Here is a 20,422-nt window from a genome sequence, read left to right as displayed (position 1 = left end):
GACCTTGTTAATTCACTAATGTGATCCTGAGAAACCTTGCAAGTTAACACATTTAGATAAATGAGCAAACAAGTCAGAAGTGGGGGAAGGAAAACAGCTCTGAAGCACAACTCTATATTGCAATTACTAAAGGCTAAAACTAAGATATATTTGGTGAAGGTATCAACTGCACAATGCTTTACATGCATTCAAAACATCTGTCTACAATAACTGATACTTGAATAATTAACATTTTCCAGTATTGTAGGTGAATTGAAGTAAACTACAGTTATTGTGCAGACATGTTTCTGACCCAGCAAAGTGAAAGCCAGTGATGCAAAATGCAGTAAGTTACCAAAAGGCTGGCAGCCACAAGCTGCTGAGTTTGGGTACTGCATTCTGGGAACAGGGATGCAGCACCAGCACCATGGCAGAGCATTTGTGCAGTCAGAGGCATGACAAAACTCACAGGAGCCTTGCACCTGTCAGCCCCCAAAGATCACTGAGAGAAGGAACAGCAATGAAACACACTGCATGTCAGGGACACCATTAAAACGAAACATTTAAAAATTCACGTATGAAATGATAACAAATACAAAACTCTCTTGAGTACATGTGGGCCAGATACTCGGTTGTGCCAAGCTGTGCTCTCACACGGTTGCACCCAGAGAGGTGGTCTGCAGGCTCTCCTTTCAAGTACATGTCTTAGTTTTTTATGTAGTACTTTAACAACTCTGTATAAAAATCAGATAGACTTCTAGATACTAAAAAACCTGAGAAAAATATTTAAACACCTAAATTTCAGTTTATATATAGAAATATTTAAATACAACTTTATGTTACAAACTTCTGCCAGCTCTTAAAAGGTTGAGTCAGACTGGACCAAGACAAGTGTTGTAGATCCCCTCATGGTAGGATGTTCTTAGTTCTGTGGCTTTTCTTCTTTATTCATAAAATTCTTATACATTTACATTTTTAAATAAAACTTAGGTTATAAAACTAAATTCCTTGGGATAGGAGCAACAAAAATTTTTGCTTCTTAATTTTCTTCCCCATAAACTCATAATTTCAGAACTACAAAATATTAAAGGACGAAAGTAAAACCAAAATATAAATGACTTCAAGAGATCTTTGTTACCTTTCCTAATACTTTACCATCTCTATTGTCCCTGCTTGTCAGATTTCAAAATCTCAGATGACAGATGTACGTGTGTGTAGGCTCTTTAGCTTTCCAAAGCAGACATACAAATAAACTCTCAGAAAAAATGCCTCAAATAAAGGCAAAGGGCTTGAGATTGTCAAATCTGCTGAAAAACCTCATTCACAATCACTGAGTAAATCCATTACAGACGTTGACAGCTTTAGATCTATGCATTACATTTTGGGGAATAAATGCCACCACACAGTTAGCCTTTATAGAGCAAAGCTTTGGTTTTCTATATAAATCTGTGTTTAATGAGCCTTGAAAGAGATGATTGCTAAATAACAGCCTGCTGCATTCAAGCTCAACTGCCTCCAATTATATTGTTTATAATTATATAATTGTACAATATAATGTGTGTCCAACAATCCCTGAGTTTTATTACTGCACAACACTATGACACCAGCGTAAATCACCTTTTCACTTTCACAGTCAGCCTCTTTCACTTTGCTTAGTCAGCCAACACAAATGCACAGAGAACTGCACTTTTGACTGCTGAATGCATCAAACCTGCTTACCAGCCTCAGCAGAAATAAGAAAGTAATAGAAGTGGTCAGCTCACAAAGATGAAAGGGGAAAGAAAGGTACTGTCTATACAAGGAAGAAACAAAAAGGAAAACAATTAACTAGTTAAAAACTCTATATCCTGTTTGTGAATTTTGCTTCTGAGGGCGCTTCTTGTTGGCAGATGCTTCCAGATATTGTGCCTATCCAAAATACTCATGAGAACAAGTGCAAAGCAGTTAACATTAGCAGGTAATGTTCTTTGTATTTTTCTTACTCCTATATGAATACTGCAGCATTTGCAATAATACCACTAAAATTAGCAAAAATCTTATTAGCAAACAAACCATTATGCTGTTAGATACCTACACAAACCTCTCATCTTTCTCTAAATTCAAAGAATAAAATTTGTCCTTTTTCTTCCATCACTTGAGAACTAACCCAACTTCCAATCAGCAATTAATACACTAGTATTCAGCATGTAATTATAACTCCTGCCACAGAAATTTAAGCCCCAGTCATTCATAAAACTCCATTTTGACTTAATAGGGATGCCTATTCTTTGCTTTAAGAAGTGTTGTTACATACACCTTCCAAAGTAATAAAACTCTTGTTTTTAAATGTGGGTCAAAGCCCTCTGTCTCCCTCTCTCCAAGCACACTCTCCACACAGGAATTTCTTCTTTTCTCTTTAGTCCTTAAGTTCTTACATCCACAGCACCTGGCCTTTAAATCAGAAGCTCCAATCCTGCAACCCCCTGTCAGAAGGGCTCCCATCAGCACACAAGTCCCTGCTACACTCACCGTCTCTTCTCTTTGCTCTTGGCTGCCTGTAAAGCACCAAGAATTTGGAACTGGCCAGTGCTAACTTTTGAAGCTCGCAGCTTAGTTTTATTCCAAATCAATACACTGAATTTTGACAATCTGAAACTTTGATCTTTTTAACATTTGAGTCATTCTGTGGCTAGTAGTTTAGCCCTTAAAAGGGGACTTTGAGTGTAGGGCTTCACATCTTCTAAACTACTGCTGTTTGTCCTCCTCCCTCATCTTTAGAATTACTGCACTTGCAGGCACCTGTACAGCAAGATGCCTCTCCCTGTGCTTGGTGATTCAAATCACTGTCTTCTGAAATCCATTGCTACTGTTATTCTAACAACTCCAACAATTTACTAAATTGGGGGAAGCTGTTTTAAAACTAGAATTAATTTTTTCTGCATTATCAATAAAATTACTGCAAACCCCTTTTCAGGTCTATTAACTTCAATATAGCTCATCAGCTCCTAAACAGTCCCTTAACTAGAGTCAATGACTACAGAAAAGCAAGGGATCTGAACTTCTCTTCAGTTTAGATGATGCTTGGGAACTGTAGACTAAATTAAAAATCAACATGGAATTATAATAATGTAGTTATATTAAAATAATAACTGCATCAGCCTCTTCCGTCTTGAGGAAGTATTTCACCATTTTTTATCAAACAACCCACTTTGATATGACATTTCTTATAAAGATTCCTCAAACTGATCTTAATACAAAGGGTTCTATTGGGTTAAACAGAAAAATATCAGGTAGTGGAAAACATCACTGTCTCACAGTTCTGTAAAACTGGCTGTCACAGCAGGACATCCCACATTAAAGACAGACGCAGCAATATTAACAAGCATTTAGATCTAGCAGATCATTTCTAGTAGCCAAGCAAACTTGTTAAACAGAATCCAAGCGGGAGCCAAGCAAAGGAAACAGAAAAAATAGTTTCATCAAGGGCAGAAGGAAGAGGTGCAGTGAAGAACCAGACATGCAGTGTGTCTCCTCTTGGCCACTACACCAGCTGGGCTGATGATGAGGCCACAGGGAAAAGCAATGTGCTGTCAGCAAAGGACTTTTGTTCCCAGCACAGAGACCTCCACAGCTTCCAGATCCCCAAAACTACTCAAATGTTTTGACCCTATTTCCAGCTGCTGTGCTGCCCTAACTAAAAAAACCAACAGAGTTTTTCACTGTGTCGTTCCCAAGTGCTCAGCCTCTTCCTAGGTGAGCATCTGCACCTTGCCTTGTACACTGGTGCTCATTGCAGGAATGATAATGTTCATAGAAGAGACACTTTCTGCTAAAATCTGAGAACCTAAATACACCTTAAATTGTTAAAGCTGTTAAATAAAACAGGGTACTTCTAAAATTCAGAGCACTTTCATTCGCCATCTGCTTTCCTCTGGGATTTACTCTTCTACATTTACAAGCTTTCCTCTGCAAAAATAATGGCTGCATGTTTTGGTTTCTTTGAATAAGTAGAAAGGTTTCAAGTGTTCTCCTCATCCTCTTTTGATTTTGCTGCAGGGGGAGAAGGAAGGGTGGGTCTTGTATGATCTGCATTAAGGACAAATGACCATTCTGAGTGTGGAACCTTGAGGATGTTACCTGGGAGCAGCTCCATAAGAGCCCACTGCTCATGATCAGTGCCTGCTGCATGAAATTATGATACCCCATGTGCTTCAGTATTTTAAATAAACAGGCATCTGAACTCTTCACCTGGCTTGTTTTCAAGCAGAAAATTAGGTATCAGCAAAAGGGAGAGGAAGCACTTGGTAGGAGATGGGAATGTAGGGCAGGGGCAAATTTAAAACTGGCAGGGGAGGCAGAACAAAACAGGTAAAAATTTGTTACCAGCAAAGGAAAATATAGATATGAGGAAAAAAAAAAACCCAAACCAAAGCAGGCTATATCTTAAATTTTTGATCAGTTTTCTTTCACACATTTAAACGTTACCTTTAAAAGGCTTTTTCAGTAGATATATCTGCACTTTTGCAAATTCAGAACTGTCATAGTGATTTGGGTTTTTTCCATGTTCTTTAAAGGTTGTTTTCCTGACTGCTAGACATGGGCTCCTTGGACTCCAGAAACTACTGAATTGATGTTGTTTTGCATTTTGAGAATATCCATGTAATATAGGAAATTGTCTGCTGTAGATTAACTGCTTCAGAAGATAAATTTTCCTTTTATTTCCCTTTTTTTTAAATGTTAATTTTTTTTACAACCCCTCTCTGGAGAAGTGGTGTCATTTACTGAAGTAGTCATGGCTTAAAAATATAAAAAGTGTTTGTAAGGAAGAATGTTTAAATAGGAATGTACACTTCAAATACAGAAGGTAAGAAAAGAAAAGAAAAGCAGACAAATACTTCAAATTTAAGAGAAAAGAATGTGTCTTCGTGTCCTAACCATTGATAAAGGCCATTTTCCCCCACTCAAAGGTACAAATTGACTGTAGATAAGAAAGCATCTGAAAAGAATATGCCTTAAATATTAAAAATTTTACTGAGAAATAGAAATCCCGCTACTCTATAGATGATAGACATAGCAAACACTTCAAATGGATCTCATCTTACTATATATACATTTGTGACCTGTTGCTTCCATAGGCACTGCTACCAGAAACCGCAATTTTCAGGTTGGCTTTTCTAGTTACTTCAGGAAAAAAATCTTCCTTTTCAATATGCAAAAGTCCAGGAAAATGTGCGTTTGGCATGTCAAACTGTATGTATTTTAAGCCCTGAATTTATAAAAGCTTAAAAGAAGTCTGAGCAACAAAAGCCTTCTATAATTCATTATTTTTCCTAGACTATGGGGGTTAAAATACACAATTGAAAGACTTCACACAGTTCTGTACCCAACAACTGTATTGCTGACAAAGAGCTGTTTGTTACTTTGACTTCCATCTGAAACAATCTTTGAAAAAGTGTTTTCACCCAGCTGTTACCAAACTTTATATACGTTAGCTTCCTGCACAATGTTGAAGTATTACAAGAGGGTAAAATACTCTAGCTTCAACACCTTAATCAAAAGTCGATCTCTAAGGAAAAAAAAATTATGTTAGTGCATGTGAATTTAAATTTCTTACTCCCCCTCTCCTTGAAACGTCTTGTTCCAAAAATTTGCACCGTAGATGGTTTTAATTTATCCAGTTCTACAAAAAGAGTTTTCAAGCACATTTTTCTGTCTCTAACTTTCAGGTGACCCAGAACAACTGAAGGGAAAATATATTCTGTTTTCTTCCTCTATTTGGTGGATATACATTGATTGAAACAGAAGTGAAAATAGAAGTCTTTATTTATGGGTTCATCGAACACGGTATGCTTTAACCTGATTCAGAAGAGAGTCTGCAGATGCTACAATGTATTTGAATGCATAATGGCATAGGTGAAAGAAAAAAAAAGAAAAAAAAGAAAAAGTAAAATAAATGAGGTACATTTAGACAGAACACACTAAAATGCTTCCTAAAAGAAATTGAAATGAATAAAAAAAAGTCAAAGTTAGGAGTTTTTCCCATTAATATTAGATTTTGTTCTGTACTGAGGTTCATGCCCTTGCTGACAGGTAAATATATTACTGCAGGTAACCAATATATATATCCCTTGATCAAACTCTACAAGTCCACATCAGGAATTTAAATGTTCATATCTTCTTTATAAAATAATTTTACACCTGCTGAAAATGCCCTTCTTTCCATGCTTTCTCCCCATAATCCTTTCTTTCCTTGAAAAAATAGTTTCATTACCCAGTGAAAATGTTATTAGCATAATTTTTAAGGCTATGGAGTAGCAGGCAGTCATTCAAGATATCACAGATATAATATTACATAGTTCATCCATTGGTCACACACATTTTGACTGCGCATGTCAGGCAGGAATAGGTTCAAATATTGTAGAACTTGAAAGTGAACAGCTTTCCCACCCCATGTAAAATACGTGGCTGATTCCAAAGCCTGAATTCCTGGGTGTTACACTGATATCAGGATCTGTTTGGGATGGATCACATGGGATTCATCTGCAAGAAGTCTCAAAGCTTGTCAGCGCTGGCATTCTAGAATCTCCATTTTCCACAGTGGCATATTTTACTTCTGTTACCTAATAGGAAAGAGGGACTCCTGCCTCTGAAGCACTAGGAAGGGCTGTTCTTTGGCTGTGCTTTCTGAGCCCTCTGCTTGTACCATGAGCAAGGAGGATTACTTCAAAGGGCAATGATTGCTCTTAGGCAGTTTTAAGAGTAATTTCAAGCTTCACCTATGCCATCAGATCTTGCATCATCTGGCAGCTATTCAAGAGCCCAAAATGCCAATGGCCATATGCCTGGAACCTGTGCCCAAAAGGATCTTCTGCTTTTTGGAGGAAGTGCTTGTTCTTGCAGGAACTGAGATCCACCCCTGAATGCTCCTCTCTCCCCTCATGTTATTTATTCCATTCTAAAAGCAATTTATTGGCTCAGTGGGAGAACAGGTAACTCTCTACCTGGCAGAAAGGAGAAAGGACAACCTAGTTACTTTCTGTGAATTCACATGGCCTCTTTGAACTCCTCACAAAGCCCCGCTGGGAAGCTGCTCTGAAGCATTTTCAGGACTCTGAGGTGTTGCTCTCCTTTATGGAAATGCTGACATTATGGCTGTGTCTTCTTTCAAAGATTTTGTCACAGTTAAGACAGGCAGAGTTTCCCTTCTGGGTCTGCCAGTAATTCTCTGGGCTGTCAACCAGCTCTAAAAGCACAAGATAATATAAAAAAAGAGGCATTTGCCTTAACTGTCTCTTACTTTCCAGAAGTTGTTAAATTCTCATACTTATTTTTCACCAGCCTACTAAAACCATTCATCTGATGCTTTTTTCCCTTCCTTTTCTCATTTTAATAGATTCAGTTTTTAGCTCTTTCCCCTCATACAAATGCTTCCCTGCCTGAAGTCTTATGAATTCTGCTTGGACTTCTTAGCAGGACTCCCTTGTATGATATAGGACACTTCATTTTTCTTTTTTTTCTAACTGCGCTGCATCTCCTGAGCTAACAACCAGGGGATGCAGCCTGGTTTTGCATAGGAATTGAGATGTCCCATATACCCACAGTATAACTCATTCCATGAATCAAATAAATTAGCAAGGACCAGCAAAGCTAGAAAAGATTATGCCTGTGTACTGAAACAGCTCTTTAGGAATAAGACTGGGTCCAGTCAAGCACCTGGGATGAGCAAGGGCTGCACAGGACCATGGCTACCTCCACAGAAAGCCACCTCAGCCTACACTGACTTCTGAAAGCAAGTGCAGCACAGGCACACCTGCCATGGATGTGCATGGAACCAGCCTGGGGCCCAGGGAGATTTATTTCCCCAGACTTCAGACTGCAAGACCCACCCCAGAGCTGGTCCTGGAAGCATTCTGTCCATTTCCACACATATTTGAATGGGATCTGTCTAATGGGAGCTGGCTCCTGTTGCCTGCTATGGGCAATGGTGCCAGTGGGCAGCACTGCCTCCCACCCTGCCTCAAAGCATTGCCACCCTGGGGAAACACAATCCCACGCCATTGACAGATTAGCAAGAGAGGGGATGTGCACTTGTTCTCAGCCTTGGTGGTGGGAGAACATCATCAAAATAATTGGAACTGAAACTACACCCACACTGATGCTTCAGTTCCAAGTCCCATATTTCCAAGAGAAAAGCAGGATGAGGCGGAGTTCGGCCCTTTGTATCTTGTATTTTCTCTGTGAACATTCAGAGAAAGAAAATATGAAATGAAATGGTCTGCTGAGGCCATAGTACCCATTAATTTATTACAAAATAGGGCCAGATATTCTGTGTATTGAGGCAAACTAAATGGAAAATGATGATGCAGGATAATGTAGCACAGTTATAGTACACTTAGAAATTCTAAATACAAGTATGTTTAGTTTTTTTTTAAATGTCTTGGCTTAAGGGGATTCTGAATCCCCTAAAAACGTGCTTTTTTCCCCCTACACTTCATGAACCAACCTAATTAATTCTATTTTGAAACACATAAATGGATCACATTTATTTTAACACACAAGTTCTAAGACAAACAAAGTTTCATGTGTCTCAAATGCTTATGTATCAGGATGTTTCTTGATGGAATAGTTTTTCTGGCCCCACACCTCCTTCTTCAAGAAGATGATTATTAAGACAATCTTTGACAAGACAAAATTTGGAAACAAGACCTATACAATGTCAGGAATTTCTTACTATCCTTTCCAAAAGACATTCATTCTAGGAATGAATGATGAAGAAAATCTGGCATCGTTAACATAAAACCTTGTACCTTGGATTAAAGATGAAGGTGCTTTAACCTGTATGATGACCTGCCACATTCAAAAAGCAAAGCTGAATCTTTAACATCAGAACAGAGATTTTTGTTTGTTTTTTAAACTGAGATGACAGTGTACTATAAACCAATTCATGAGATCAATATTGAAACTGTTAGAATAAGAGGTATCTGTTTTCCTTATCCACATAACAATTTAGTTGCTCAAATCCCATTGCCAAAAATATAGTTTTGATCTCTGTTTTTTCTGAGATTGGCCAAAAAGGGAACAAAGCTGAAAAAACATAGGTAACATATGTAATGCAATGATTTTTTAAAAATTTATAATATCTTATAGGTTTGATATCCTTTTTGAGTGAAAGAGGAGTTTAGATAGAATCCAAGGATGTTTCTGTTCTGAGTTTACAAAACCAAATTCTTCAAATCCATAGGGCCCTTGTCCACTATTTTCCTAATCTGACTTCTGAGGTAATTAGTGATGATGATTACTACTACTATTTATGGTGCCATAAAAATATCATTACTTTTGTTTAAAGTTAGTTCAATCTTTTCCTCTGTCCTATCTATTCTCTAGCTTACATTTGCATTGGTTACTATAGAAAAAAGAAGAGAAAAATCAGGAATCTTTCCAAGCCTAAGGTCTACAATTCTATCAATTCTCTCTCAGAAGAGCTACATAGATGCACCATAAATAATAGTTATAAATCTAATAAAATATCTCCTGTAAGAGAAACCTTCACAAAAATTATCAGACATCACAGACATGTTTGTGAAAATTAGGTGGATTTTGACCTTATGCATTTTGAAAATTGCAGGTGAAAACCTCAATTATAATAGCCTTGGTGACAAAAATACTATTATTTTTGGTGCAATTTTAGACAGCTACAAGATAGACATCCACAGTTAAAAGTGTTTGATTATAATTAGTGTTTTCTAACCCCCCTTTTTTCCCCCTAATACACATTTTCAAGTTTTAGCTTGTGAATGAATCCCATGTCAGTTCCTGGTAAGGACATAACCCACCATTGCTGCAGAGCAATGAGATCACAATGATAAAACCTGAGTTGGGAACACCAAGACATTTCACTGCTTTCTGGCAGTGTCCTGGGGGAATTTAAACATTTGGATTAACCTCACAGTGTTCACTTGCTTTGGGATACAGAGTTGTAGGTTTTTGTTGTCAAATCACATTCCATAAACTTTAAGACAGACTCTCTCAGCTCAAACATGAAGATCCATCTATAAATTAAGCATGGATATAGGAGAGGTTGAAAATATGCAGTTCTTTGCCTTGTCACAATTTCTGGCAGGTTTCCATTAAAACTTCAAAGACATGCATAGCTGAAGGGAAATCAAACAATGTGTGTGATGCTACTAGGAAAGGTCTGAGTTTGCAAGGATCAGTCAACAAACCACAGCTTATGTTCGTGTTGCTAAGGAGAACCCTAGAGTAATAGATTATTCATTAAATTAAAAAAAAAAACCAAAAAACCAAACAACAACAAAAAAAAACCAACAAAAAAACCCCAACAGAAAACAAACAAAGATATAAATTGGAATGGGAGTCATCAGAATGAACACTGTGTGAACATACATAGTAAAATCTGAAACAGGTAAATCTGTTGGGGGCATTCTTGTTTAGGTGCTTAAAAATCACCACTGGGCATCTATCTAGTTCTACCTCAAGACAATAAACATTTGTTGTCCTTTGATTTTGTAGCATTACTGTTCTTGTTGAAAAACTGTTATGGTTTTTCCATGTTTTCCAGTTCACTTGAAATCTGCTCATTTTTCCTAAGTTCTTGACTTAAATATTTTTTACTTCAGAAAAAAATGAAATAGACACACAAAAACTTCCCCAATTCCATGTAAATTCAAATTATTATTCAGAAAAAAATAAGTTATGACTAGTTTGTCTTTTCTTTTGATTCCTATTAAATGAGAAAAAAATTCACCATATCTACTTTAAAAAAATCTTAAAAACTTGTCAAGCAAACCACCAGATATTATTCCGAATTACTTCAGCCCCAAACCTTTTAAACCATTTGAACACTTCAGTATGGAGTCAAATTGTCCCACTGATTACTCTATGTGATAGAACTGAGACTTAAAATTAAAATACAGCCCCAAAGGGAACATTTATGCATTCTGGTGGAAGATCTTGCCACTGCACTGCAGTCACGGTCATCACCAACACCAGGTTTGACTGGGCAATGTTCTTTTCCCGTAGTCCAAGCAAAGGAGACTATTTCCAAAGAAATCACCCTGCCACAATCGATTTTGCACTTGGACTTGTCTGTCAGCCTTGCTCTGTAGCCCCAACTGCATAAAGGCAGTAAGGGAGCTATTATGGCTTAACTCCAGACAGCAACAAGGCCCCTTGCAGTCACTCATTCTCTTCCCCTGGGTGGGATGGGGGAGAGAATTGGAAGAGCAGAAATGAGACAGCTGGTGGGTTGAAATAAAGACAGTTTAATAAGGAAAGTAAAACAAGGAATTCATTCACCACTTCCCATGGGAAGGCAGGTGCTCCATCCACAGGAGAGCTGGACACCATCACACCCAATGGTCACTTGGGAAGAAAAATGCTATCACTCTGAACATCCCCTCCTCCCATATTCTCCCCCTAGCTCTGTAGCCTAGAGCATGATGCTGTGTGTATGGAATGTCCCTTTGGTCAGCTGGGTTCCCTCCCATCTCCTTGTGCACCCCCAGCCTCCCCTCTGCTGGGGTGGGATGAGAAGCAAAAAAGGCTGCAAGCACTGTGCATCAGGAACACAACTACCTCTGTATTATTCTGAAAGAAACAGAAACATTTATATGCTTTTATACTGTGCTGCTCTTGTATATTTTTGCTTTCTGTGTTGAAATAAAAATACTCCAGGCAAACAAAATTAAGGAGATGATTAATTTGGTTGTTTCAATTTCATGACTACATCTCCACTGTAGAAGCCAAAATGTTTCAAGTCTCTTTGGATGCATAAAAGGCCCTAAGTACATTTCCCATTCCAGTCACACCTTTTGTCACAGATTTTCCATTACTAAAAAAGAGTAAATGAAAATAGGAAATACATTTGTAATTTACCCCAGTTCAAAAATTGGAGGTACAAACTGGCATGTTTGAGCAAACAGAACAAAACAGGTCTGAAGGACAGTGGGCTTAAATTGTTCCTAAATGCCTTCTGAAACACTGTTCTTCTGAGGTAAGAAACAGGAAACAGTAAGAATTCAATATTTTAGCCATGCCCTTCCAGAGTTATTGTAGTAGTAATTAATGCCATGATATTACAGTATCATCTTGTAGTCAGCTAATCAGCAACAACTAGAGTTGAATCATCACAGCACGAGTAAACTGCAGGAGATTAACACTTTTAAAAGCGGCAATGTTCAGTTCAACTTAACTCTTCAGTCCTGAAAATGTCATTCACTCCCGTGTGATAACACAGAATCAAAGCTCCATAAATCTCTCTCACCAGCCTCAATACATTCCTGAACAGAGATGCTGAGAGTACCTCTGAGACAAAGTCAGAAAAGTTTGATTGGATCCTGAGATGCTGGCAGCCCTTATTTTTAGTCCACCTGTAATTTGCTGCAGCAAATTGCTCTCACACAAATGCAAAGACACAAACAAATGTGTAAGTATGGTTTGACTGTGTCCCAAAAGAGCAACCAATGTCATCTCTGGACACACTTAGCCTAAGTCAGGTACCAGTAGCCAAACCACCACTGCAGCAAAGCTTAGAGCGAGCAGCAGAGCTCTGCCAGAAAACCCCAGCTACTTTACAGGGGACAGCAGGCACTGCTGCTGTTAGATGACAGCCCCAGCCTGCCCTAGCTGATACTCCTTCCTCCATGGAGCTGGATTGTGCAGACACAGCTGGAATATCTTTGATGTGCTTCTTTTCACTGATGCTTTTTGCCTGCAGCTGAGCAGTAAGGCAAGTTTGTGCTGAGCAGAGAAATGCCCACAGCTTGTATGTGTGTTTTCTCAGTTTTCATGCAGACCAAGCATCCTATTCCTATTCCCCATCAAAACTGACTGCAAGACAATTTGGAACATGGAAAAGTTTTTTGTTCACTTTGTTCCAATTCTGAAAGTTGACCATGTGTCAGCGACAGATTTTGTTTAGGACCTAAAAAATTGAAAGACCATTTTCTGCCTTGTGGTGCTGATGAAGCTGATAAATACAGGGCTGGGGAGAAACTTGTGTCTCTATATTTAGCAGATAATCAGGACTAACAAGGGAGTAAAGCTCTACCACTTACAGGAGTGACCTAGGGAACCACTGCAAGGACCCCAATTCAGCATTCAGCCCCTTTAGTTACACAGTTCCACCATCCTGACATACCAGCTCTAATACTGAAACAGCATGCAAACACACAATCAATCACCTTCCCCAAGACACCATTGTTTCTTCAGGCCTCATGGGAGTCCTTGCAGCATTTTTCACCTTCCATGTTAGGCTTTAACTCACAACAGTGCACCACTTCCTCACAGATCTGGTTCTTCTGACCTTGCCCCAGAATACATGTTCATGCTGAGGCCAGTGTGGATAACACAGTGAGGCCTCAGCAGAGGAGTAAGCAGGTATAGATAATGAAATGATAAATCCAATTCTTAAAATCTAGTAATTTGAATTGTAAATATAGCAGATAGGTATCACCCTTTGAATATTAAGAGTCGGTGTTAACATCGCTACACCTCAAAAAAGGTAGAAAGTGGGAGTACATACACTTGTGTTGGAAAGAGCAATGATGAAATTAAGGGAATGTATGTAAGTATCAAGGCCTAGAAAGGACATATCATAGTAGGATGAGGATGGTAGGAGAGTTAACTATGAAACACACAGTTGATAAGATGGCTTGTGTAAAAGCTTACCCATTTATTTAATTTGGGCATTCCTCCAAAACCACAGAAATGTCACAAACAGATTTTTAAACAGTGTAGGTGTCTCCAGAGTTTGGTGACTGCACACAGCAGCTGGACAAGTGATGGGAATTTATTCTCTTTCCCAAGTCCTTTGAAAAAACCTGCCTTCATATTAACATCTCCCTGGTTGCAAATGACAGGCAGATTACCAGAAGGGAGGGTTTCAGGTTCTTAGCAAATTGCAAACATCTCCCTGGTTGCAAATGACAGGCAGATTACCAGAAGGGAGGGTTTCAGGTTCTTAGCAAATTGCAAGGATTTATTCCTTTTATGATTCCTAGGCCCACTCAAAACTTTCAAGTAAAAGTTTCAGTGATGAAAATGACAGCATGATCCCCTCACCTCAAATGAGTAAAACAACAACAAAACGAAAGATCTTCAGAAATGGGCAAGTATTTCAGTGGAAACCCATCTGACAGCTGGCCTCCTGTAGCTCCAATAAATGATTATTTCACATGCTGCTGTTGATTTTCATTAGCCAGTTATTCCCCCCAAGACATCACGCTAATTTAAAGATTCAATCCCATATTTTTTTTTATTTTTACCTGATACACTTAAAAGTCATCAAAAAAATTCTTTAGGACTGAACATTGATGAGGAAGCCACAATTTTACATTCAAATTATGTACTTAGAAACCTTCTTCAATTGGAAACGTCATAAATAATTATATAAAATAAAAGTAATTACTCCCAACTATTTATCATAAAGCAAGGAAAACAGAGGTCCAACCAAAGCATTTTGATGCTTTTTAATGTGTGTAAAGTGTATTCTTTGCTTTTGCAGAGCTCCTTTACATGGGAATTTCTGAAAGCATTAAAAAATTAGTATTATTATATATCATGGATGAGATACTTGGCATTATAGGAAGATAGTTATTCATCAGCTTCATAGTCCTCTAGGGTGTAATGCACACCTACATGGTACACCTGACTGCTAGGCTTGATTTTTCTTTTTTAAGCTAGCAAATGAATAAAAAAGCCCACGTAAATCCGACAACCCTCAGTTGGATAAATTTCTCAGGGGTTTTTACAAAGAGAGTTTTATTCCCACTAAGAGCTGAAAGAAACACATATCTCATTAAATTTTTGCTAGATAAAGAGCCTGTCCCCTCTCCCATCCCTCAGATTTATCATAGAGACAACTGCTGAGTCAGGCAGAAAATGATATTTCAAAAAAAATTATCCAGACCCACAAGAAGGAAAAAAGGAGTATGGAGACCTGCAGGATGCAGTAAAAAAATGTATAGCTTTGAGTATGAATGCCTTGCTCAGTACCATTAAGGAAAGCTTCTAAATATGAAAAAATAAAACATGTTATCTACACTGTCCTTCTGGAAGCATATGCATGCAGGTCTGTTCAGAGGTTGGTATTTCTACCTCCTCATTATTATGTTTGGGTATTTTTAAAGTCCATAAAGAGGTTCGCACAAAAATTCATTTCACCTTAAAAGGACAGAGTAACCACAAGCTCAGTAAAAACAGTCCTGCATGAAGCTTTATGAAGTCATTGTCCACTCTGAGGGGCACTGGATGTGGCAATTTCCCTCAGATGGTTTTAAAGAGTTGCAAAGTGTTGGCTCAGTAACCACTTCTCAGTGGCCAGGCTTTAACCATTGCTGTTCTTTGAAACATCTGTTTACTAAAGGCTGTTACCATTTGGAGATCACCAACTGGATTTCATCTTGTTTCAAGACTGGAATGTGGCATAAAGACAACTGTTTTCTATTGATTGATGACCTTCATCTGCAGAAGAGCAAATGTGAAATGAATGAACATGATTTTCAGCCTACCAGCCAATTCTCTGTGACTGTCTCTTTTGCTTGAAGTAGCCACAAACACAGAACAAGCTCAACAGCACAAACCTCTCCCACTGTGGGGTTGGCTTGCCATGTGTGGAAATGTAGGGTACTGGGAATATTTTTTTGTTTTAGAGTGTCTGGACTCTTAGGGGAGTACTGACTAACTCTTATTTATGGAGAAAGTTTCTTAGACTTTAAGATAGACTAGAATTTATAAAAGTGTGAAATAGATTATAGAGAGTAGTATAAGTGTAGTGAGAAATTTAAATCACTTAGTGAGAAATTTAAGTTTCAAGATTTTTAGTATATTGTAGATAAAAGTAAGATAAAGGGCATAGAGTGTCATTTTAAGTTTCTTCTTTATGCTTTTTTTCTTCTTCAATCCAGACCCAAAGAAACCAATAACCATGCCCACGAGGTTTCAGGAGGGAGAACACAGCTGCCCTGACCAACTTTTTCTCAAATGGCAGAGCAGGCTGGGATTTTCCTAATGAAACCACATCCATGTCAGGAAGAACTCCCAGCTAACACCAAGCCACAAGCCAGCAAAGGCTGTCAGCTCCCACAGCCACTCCATTTCAGGGGCAGCGCTGCTTCCAGCTCCTCCATGAGGACACATTTCACCTGGCAGCCTGCACTGTCCATGCTTCTCCTTGCACCCTGGGCACCCAGGAGGTGCCAGCCTGGGGCCTCATCCCTTGTCCCTGCCATTCCCATGCCCATGCCCTCCCCTGCCCCCATGATGACTGGACACATGGGACATGCCGTCCCAGGCAGCCAAATTTACGCCTCTCTCCCACTCCAAGCAGGCCTGGGCCTTGCACCCCAGTGTGGCTTCTGAAAACATTGGTCCTGGAATGATCTTGCCAACTATTTACTTATTAATTTTTTTAAATGCAACATTATGATCCTGATGTGGGGTGGAAGCATTTTGACACTGTGGGATGGGAAAGGTGGTTGTCTGGTTCAGGTCTGTCGCACACACCCTTCCCACATTGCATGTCCCATTCCCCCTTCACTTCGGCCCTGTTTTCATTTCATAGTTACCACTATCTCTTCTGATGCCCAGACAAAATGCAAATATCAGAAATAATTATAATACTTACTGCAGTTAGTACCAAGAAAATAACCTGCTGTAGTGGCATTTCTCCTACTTTAGGCAGGATATGCCAGCCATTGTTATTTAATGTCATGGAATGTGTAACGTTTCCATGTTATTTGTTTCTCTATCAGTCTTATCAATTTGAGGAAAATGGAATTTATTATTTTTATACCCCAAACCTGAATTTCTGCCCATTGTCTGTAGAGCAACACAAGAATACATCAGAAGGTAAGGAGGACAGAGTCGCTCAGTGACAAAATAAACCAAGAATATATAAATGCAACTGGATGTGAATTTTTGCACCTGTAAGCATCCTTTAGGATAAGTTAAATATGTGAGAAGGTGATTGACAATTTTCATCAGTCCTAAAGACTGAATAATTTAAATGCAGGGCTTCTTCTCCTCTAATACAAAATGCTGAGTACAGAATCCTAAACAAACAATGTTGAATTTAAATCTGTTTGGCACAAAATCTGAAACGGAGAAAACCATTTAACCCCATGTGAGCCTGCACGCTCTGTGACTGCAGTACCATCTGGTTACTGGGAAAGTGGAAGGAAAATCTATTCTTACTGCAAAGAAAAAGGATAGAGCATCTGAAAAAAAAGCCAAGAAAACATATCTCAAACCCTGTAACTGTGCTAAGTGTTAGATGATGACCTCTGTTTGCCCTGTCTCTCATTACAGCTCATGTTAGTGGGAGACAAATCAAGAAGCCTGTGCATCCCAATAGTCACCATATTCCTGAAAAATTGAGTAAGAGCCTGATGGACTTTACTGTTATTTATAGAAAGCCTCAGAAGAGCGTCAGAGCTACAGGAAAACAGCAGAGCAAATCCTTTAACTTGTGAAGGAACCTAAATGCACGTGGCTAGGCCAGCTACGTTCAGGAACTGGTTGGTGGTGAGGAAACCAAGGGAGACTTTCCTCCATTGTTGCAGACCATTCTATGCCATGTGAGCTGTTATTCCACCTCAATCAGTCCTTTCCAAAAGCCCATGCAGAAGCCAATATTTCATCTGCATTTCCCAGCAATATTTACAGAAATGAATTTTCATAATTTTACCTGATAATTATTCCTAAGGGTGCCTTATATAGGCATTTTTTAACATAATCACTGTCATCAGCCAGTAATGTATCAACTCCAGTGGTGGCATGCTGTGAGAGTTGGTCATCTCATTCTGCTTTGTTATATTGTAAAACTGGGGCAAACTGCTGAGATTTCAGATTACTGTGAGTTTATATTTTTTCTTTCTCCATCTTTTCTCATATCTGCAAGACTCTTGCAAAGCTGACATGCTTTTCTCAGAGTCAAAACACCTCAGCCTTCATTCTTCCTGTGCACTTAGCACAGGCATTGATACAATTTGATTTTATTTACCTTGTACTGTGTTTTAACACAAAACACCGATTGATATGTCTCTTTAAAAAAAAAATAAAAATAAGAACCTTAGTACTGTAGTGAGCAACCCAACTACTTGTTATATTTGGATTACCCTTTTAGTTTTAAACTTTACAACAGCTTGCTTAAACACGACCTATATCTTTTTCAGCTTTACAGAAAAATATATCTATTACAGGCAGCTACTACTTCTATGAATGACAAAGGTGAGAAATATGCTGTTCTGGGCAAGCTGTCCAAATAACCCTAATTGCTTTTTTGCCAGATGTCATTTTGCAGAATTAACTCTGACAGTCCCATTCCTGCCCCTTTCTTTCCTCACCTCCATCAAACTGACATTCCTTATAATCTAGCTATGATTAGCTAGAAATAGCTAATTTCCACAGCTATGCTTTTGACAAATGTTCAGGAGAGGGTGTTGGCAATCATACAGTTTCTTCTAGGTTATCATTCAATTTCCAGGCACCAATGTGCTCTCTATCCTTGGTGAGAACAGCACTGCTGATCAGACTCCATTTAGGAAATAGATTCAATTTCAGCTGACTTAGCCTCCTAAATAAAGATAGGAACTTTTATTTTCTGATTTTCTGCCCAGATTACTAATGTACACCTAAAGAACATTCAGGTTTTTTTCAGACTAAGACAAAAAAGCCACTGCTCAATTAAAATCATACTGCTCTAGGATGTTGCATGAACGTCTGAAGACATGATCACAAACAAAACTATTTTGTGCTTGTGACTTCCAGACAAAATAGTCTGTTCTTCCATCCTGATTTTCATATAAACACATCAAAAAGCATGAAATTCTTATGAGGATCAAAGTATTTCTAAATATGAAAAGTGACTTATGTGAACATCTCTAATACTTGAAATATCTCCAGCAACATTAACTTTAAAGCACATATTTAATGAATATAATTACTGCTTAAATAACTATTATATCCAAAGTATGAAGCATTTATCTGATTATGAGATTTCACTGAAGCCAATAAAGCCTGTCTTTTTCTTTTCACAATGTGTCACTACATTTTTCTTCAGTTTTTAATCCAGATGCAATCTGGCATGAAAAAAACTGCTGGCTTCCCAGACACAGTCTGATAAGCCAAATTCCATGCTGATTCAAACCCTGCTTCAGTGGGAGCATGTGGGTTTCAAAGGCAGCATACAACAGTTGCTGCTGTTGAGAAACTTCTGAAGAGACATCAATCACCACAGCCAAAATAAAATTGAAGATATCTGGATTTCTTTTATGGATCAAGGCTCTTGCCCATTTCCATCTTTGCATTAATCCACTGCATATGTTTTTCTTTTTTTTTTTTTGGTTTTTTTTTTTTTTTTTTCTGATAGTGCATGAATTCACAGTGATCAGTTCCTTCTTTTGTTGCTTCTCTATCCAACAATTTAATTTCCATGCATACAGCAAGTTCTACTGGAAAACAAACAGCAGACAAACAAAAAGTCTCCAAAATCACACAGACAATTTTTCTTCTGTATAATCCGAAATGGAACCAATGCTTTCCTACTGTATAATCCTAAATGGAACCAATGCTTTCTAATCTTCTTCCATTGCTATTAATGAACTATGTGTGTTTCTTTGGGGGTGGGGGGGTTTGTTGTTTTTTTTTACATGAAATTCACATTTCTATTTTTACTGCAGTAATCTGGACTAAAGTTCTTTTCTCTATTACAAATATAACAAAACAGTAAAAGAGATTAAGGTGCATAGCCTTTGTCTCTATTTCAACTGTGAATCTGATATGCAGTGCCACTGACGCTAACAGAATTACACAGATTCAGATGTACAAGAATAAAAGACAGAATAATCTAAATATAAATTTGGACCAAAAATGAGGCTTACCTTTGCATAAAAGCTTCTGATAGTATTGCAATTGGGAAAGCACATCTAGCTAAATATGCATGGGTACAGATAAATATGTATATAGGCTATTCTTGTAGCTGCAAAAATGCGAATAGAACTGAAACTTATTTAACTCTGTGAGACGAGAAAGCAAGTGGGAAAATCAAATTGGAATCAGGAACATTTCCACAAAAATATTCTTTTGCATCAAAAAGTACCCTTTTATAGACAGACACTCGTGTAGGCAGACTTACTGAAATCTAGATAATATTGCTTCTGTCAGCACCTGATTCAACAGCAACATGTGCCTGTTTATCAAGGAAGATTATTTTCCCCAGTAAGTTAATGTCCTCAATTATAGTTTATCATAAAACACTGTTGTTAATATTTACTCTGAGTAGAAGAATAGCTCTGATTATGTCTTCATCCATTTGATTTTCTTCTACACACATGGTGCACATTGGCTTACTTTGTTTGCTGCTGATTAACAGAGAACAAGTCTTGGAGATAGCAGTCTATTTTAAGCATATGTTTCAGAGCAACTAAATAAATCTGAAAAATAA

At 38.1% G+C, this 20,422-nt stretch overlaps 1 protein-coding gene across 29 annotated transcripts in view; it reads right to left on the bottom strand.

Moving 5' to 3' along the window:
• LOC102071518 (poly(rC)-binding protein 3) overlaps positions 1-20,422 on the bottom strand; it is a 502,832-nt gene that overhangs the window by 306,671 nt on the left and 175,739 nt on the right. The window contains exon 5 of one of the 29 annotated variants that reach the window (XR_012581512.1): positions 19,303-20,411. The exons of the other annotated variants lie outside the window; for them this stretch is intronic. The gene's annotated coding sequence lies outside the window, so the exon portion shown is untranslated. Of the gene's footprint in view, positions 1-19,302; positions 20,412-20,422 lie in introns of those variants that run through there. 29 annotated transcript variants of the gene reach the window in all.

The sequence above is a fragment of the Zonotrichia albicollis genome, chromosome 1 (assembly GCF_047830755.1).
Source record: "Zonotrichia albicollis isolate bZonAlb1 chromosome 1, bZonAlb1.hap1, whole genome shotgun sequence".
Taxonomy (NCBI): Eukaryota; Metazoa; Chordata; class Aves; order Passeriformes; family Passerellidae; genus Zonotrichia; species Zonotrichia albicollis.
This window is presented reverse-complemented; position numbering and strand designations above follow the sequence as displayed.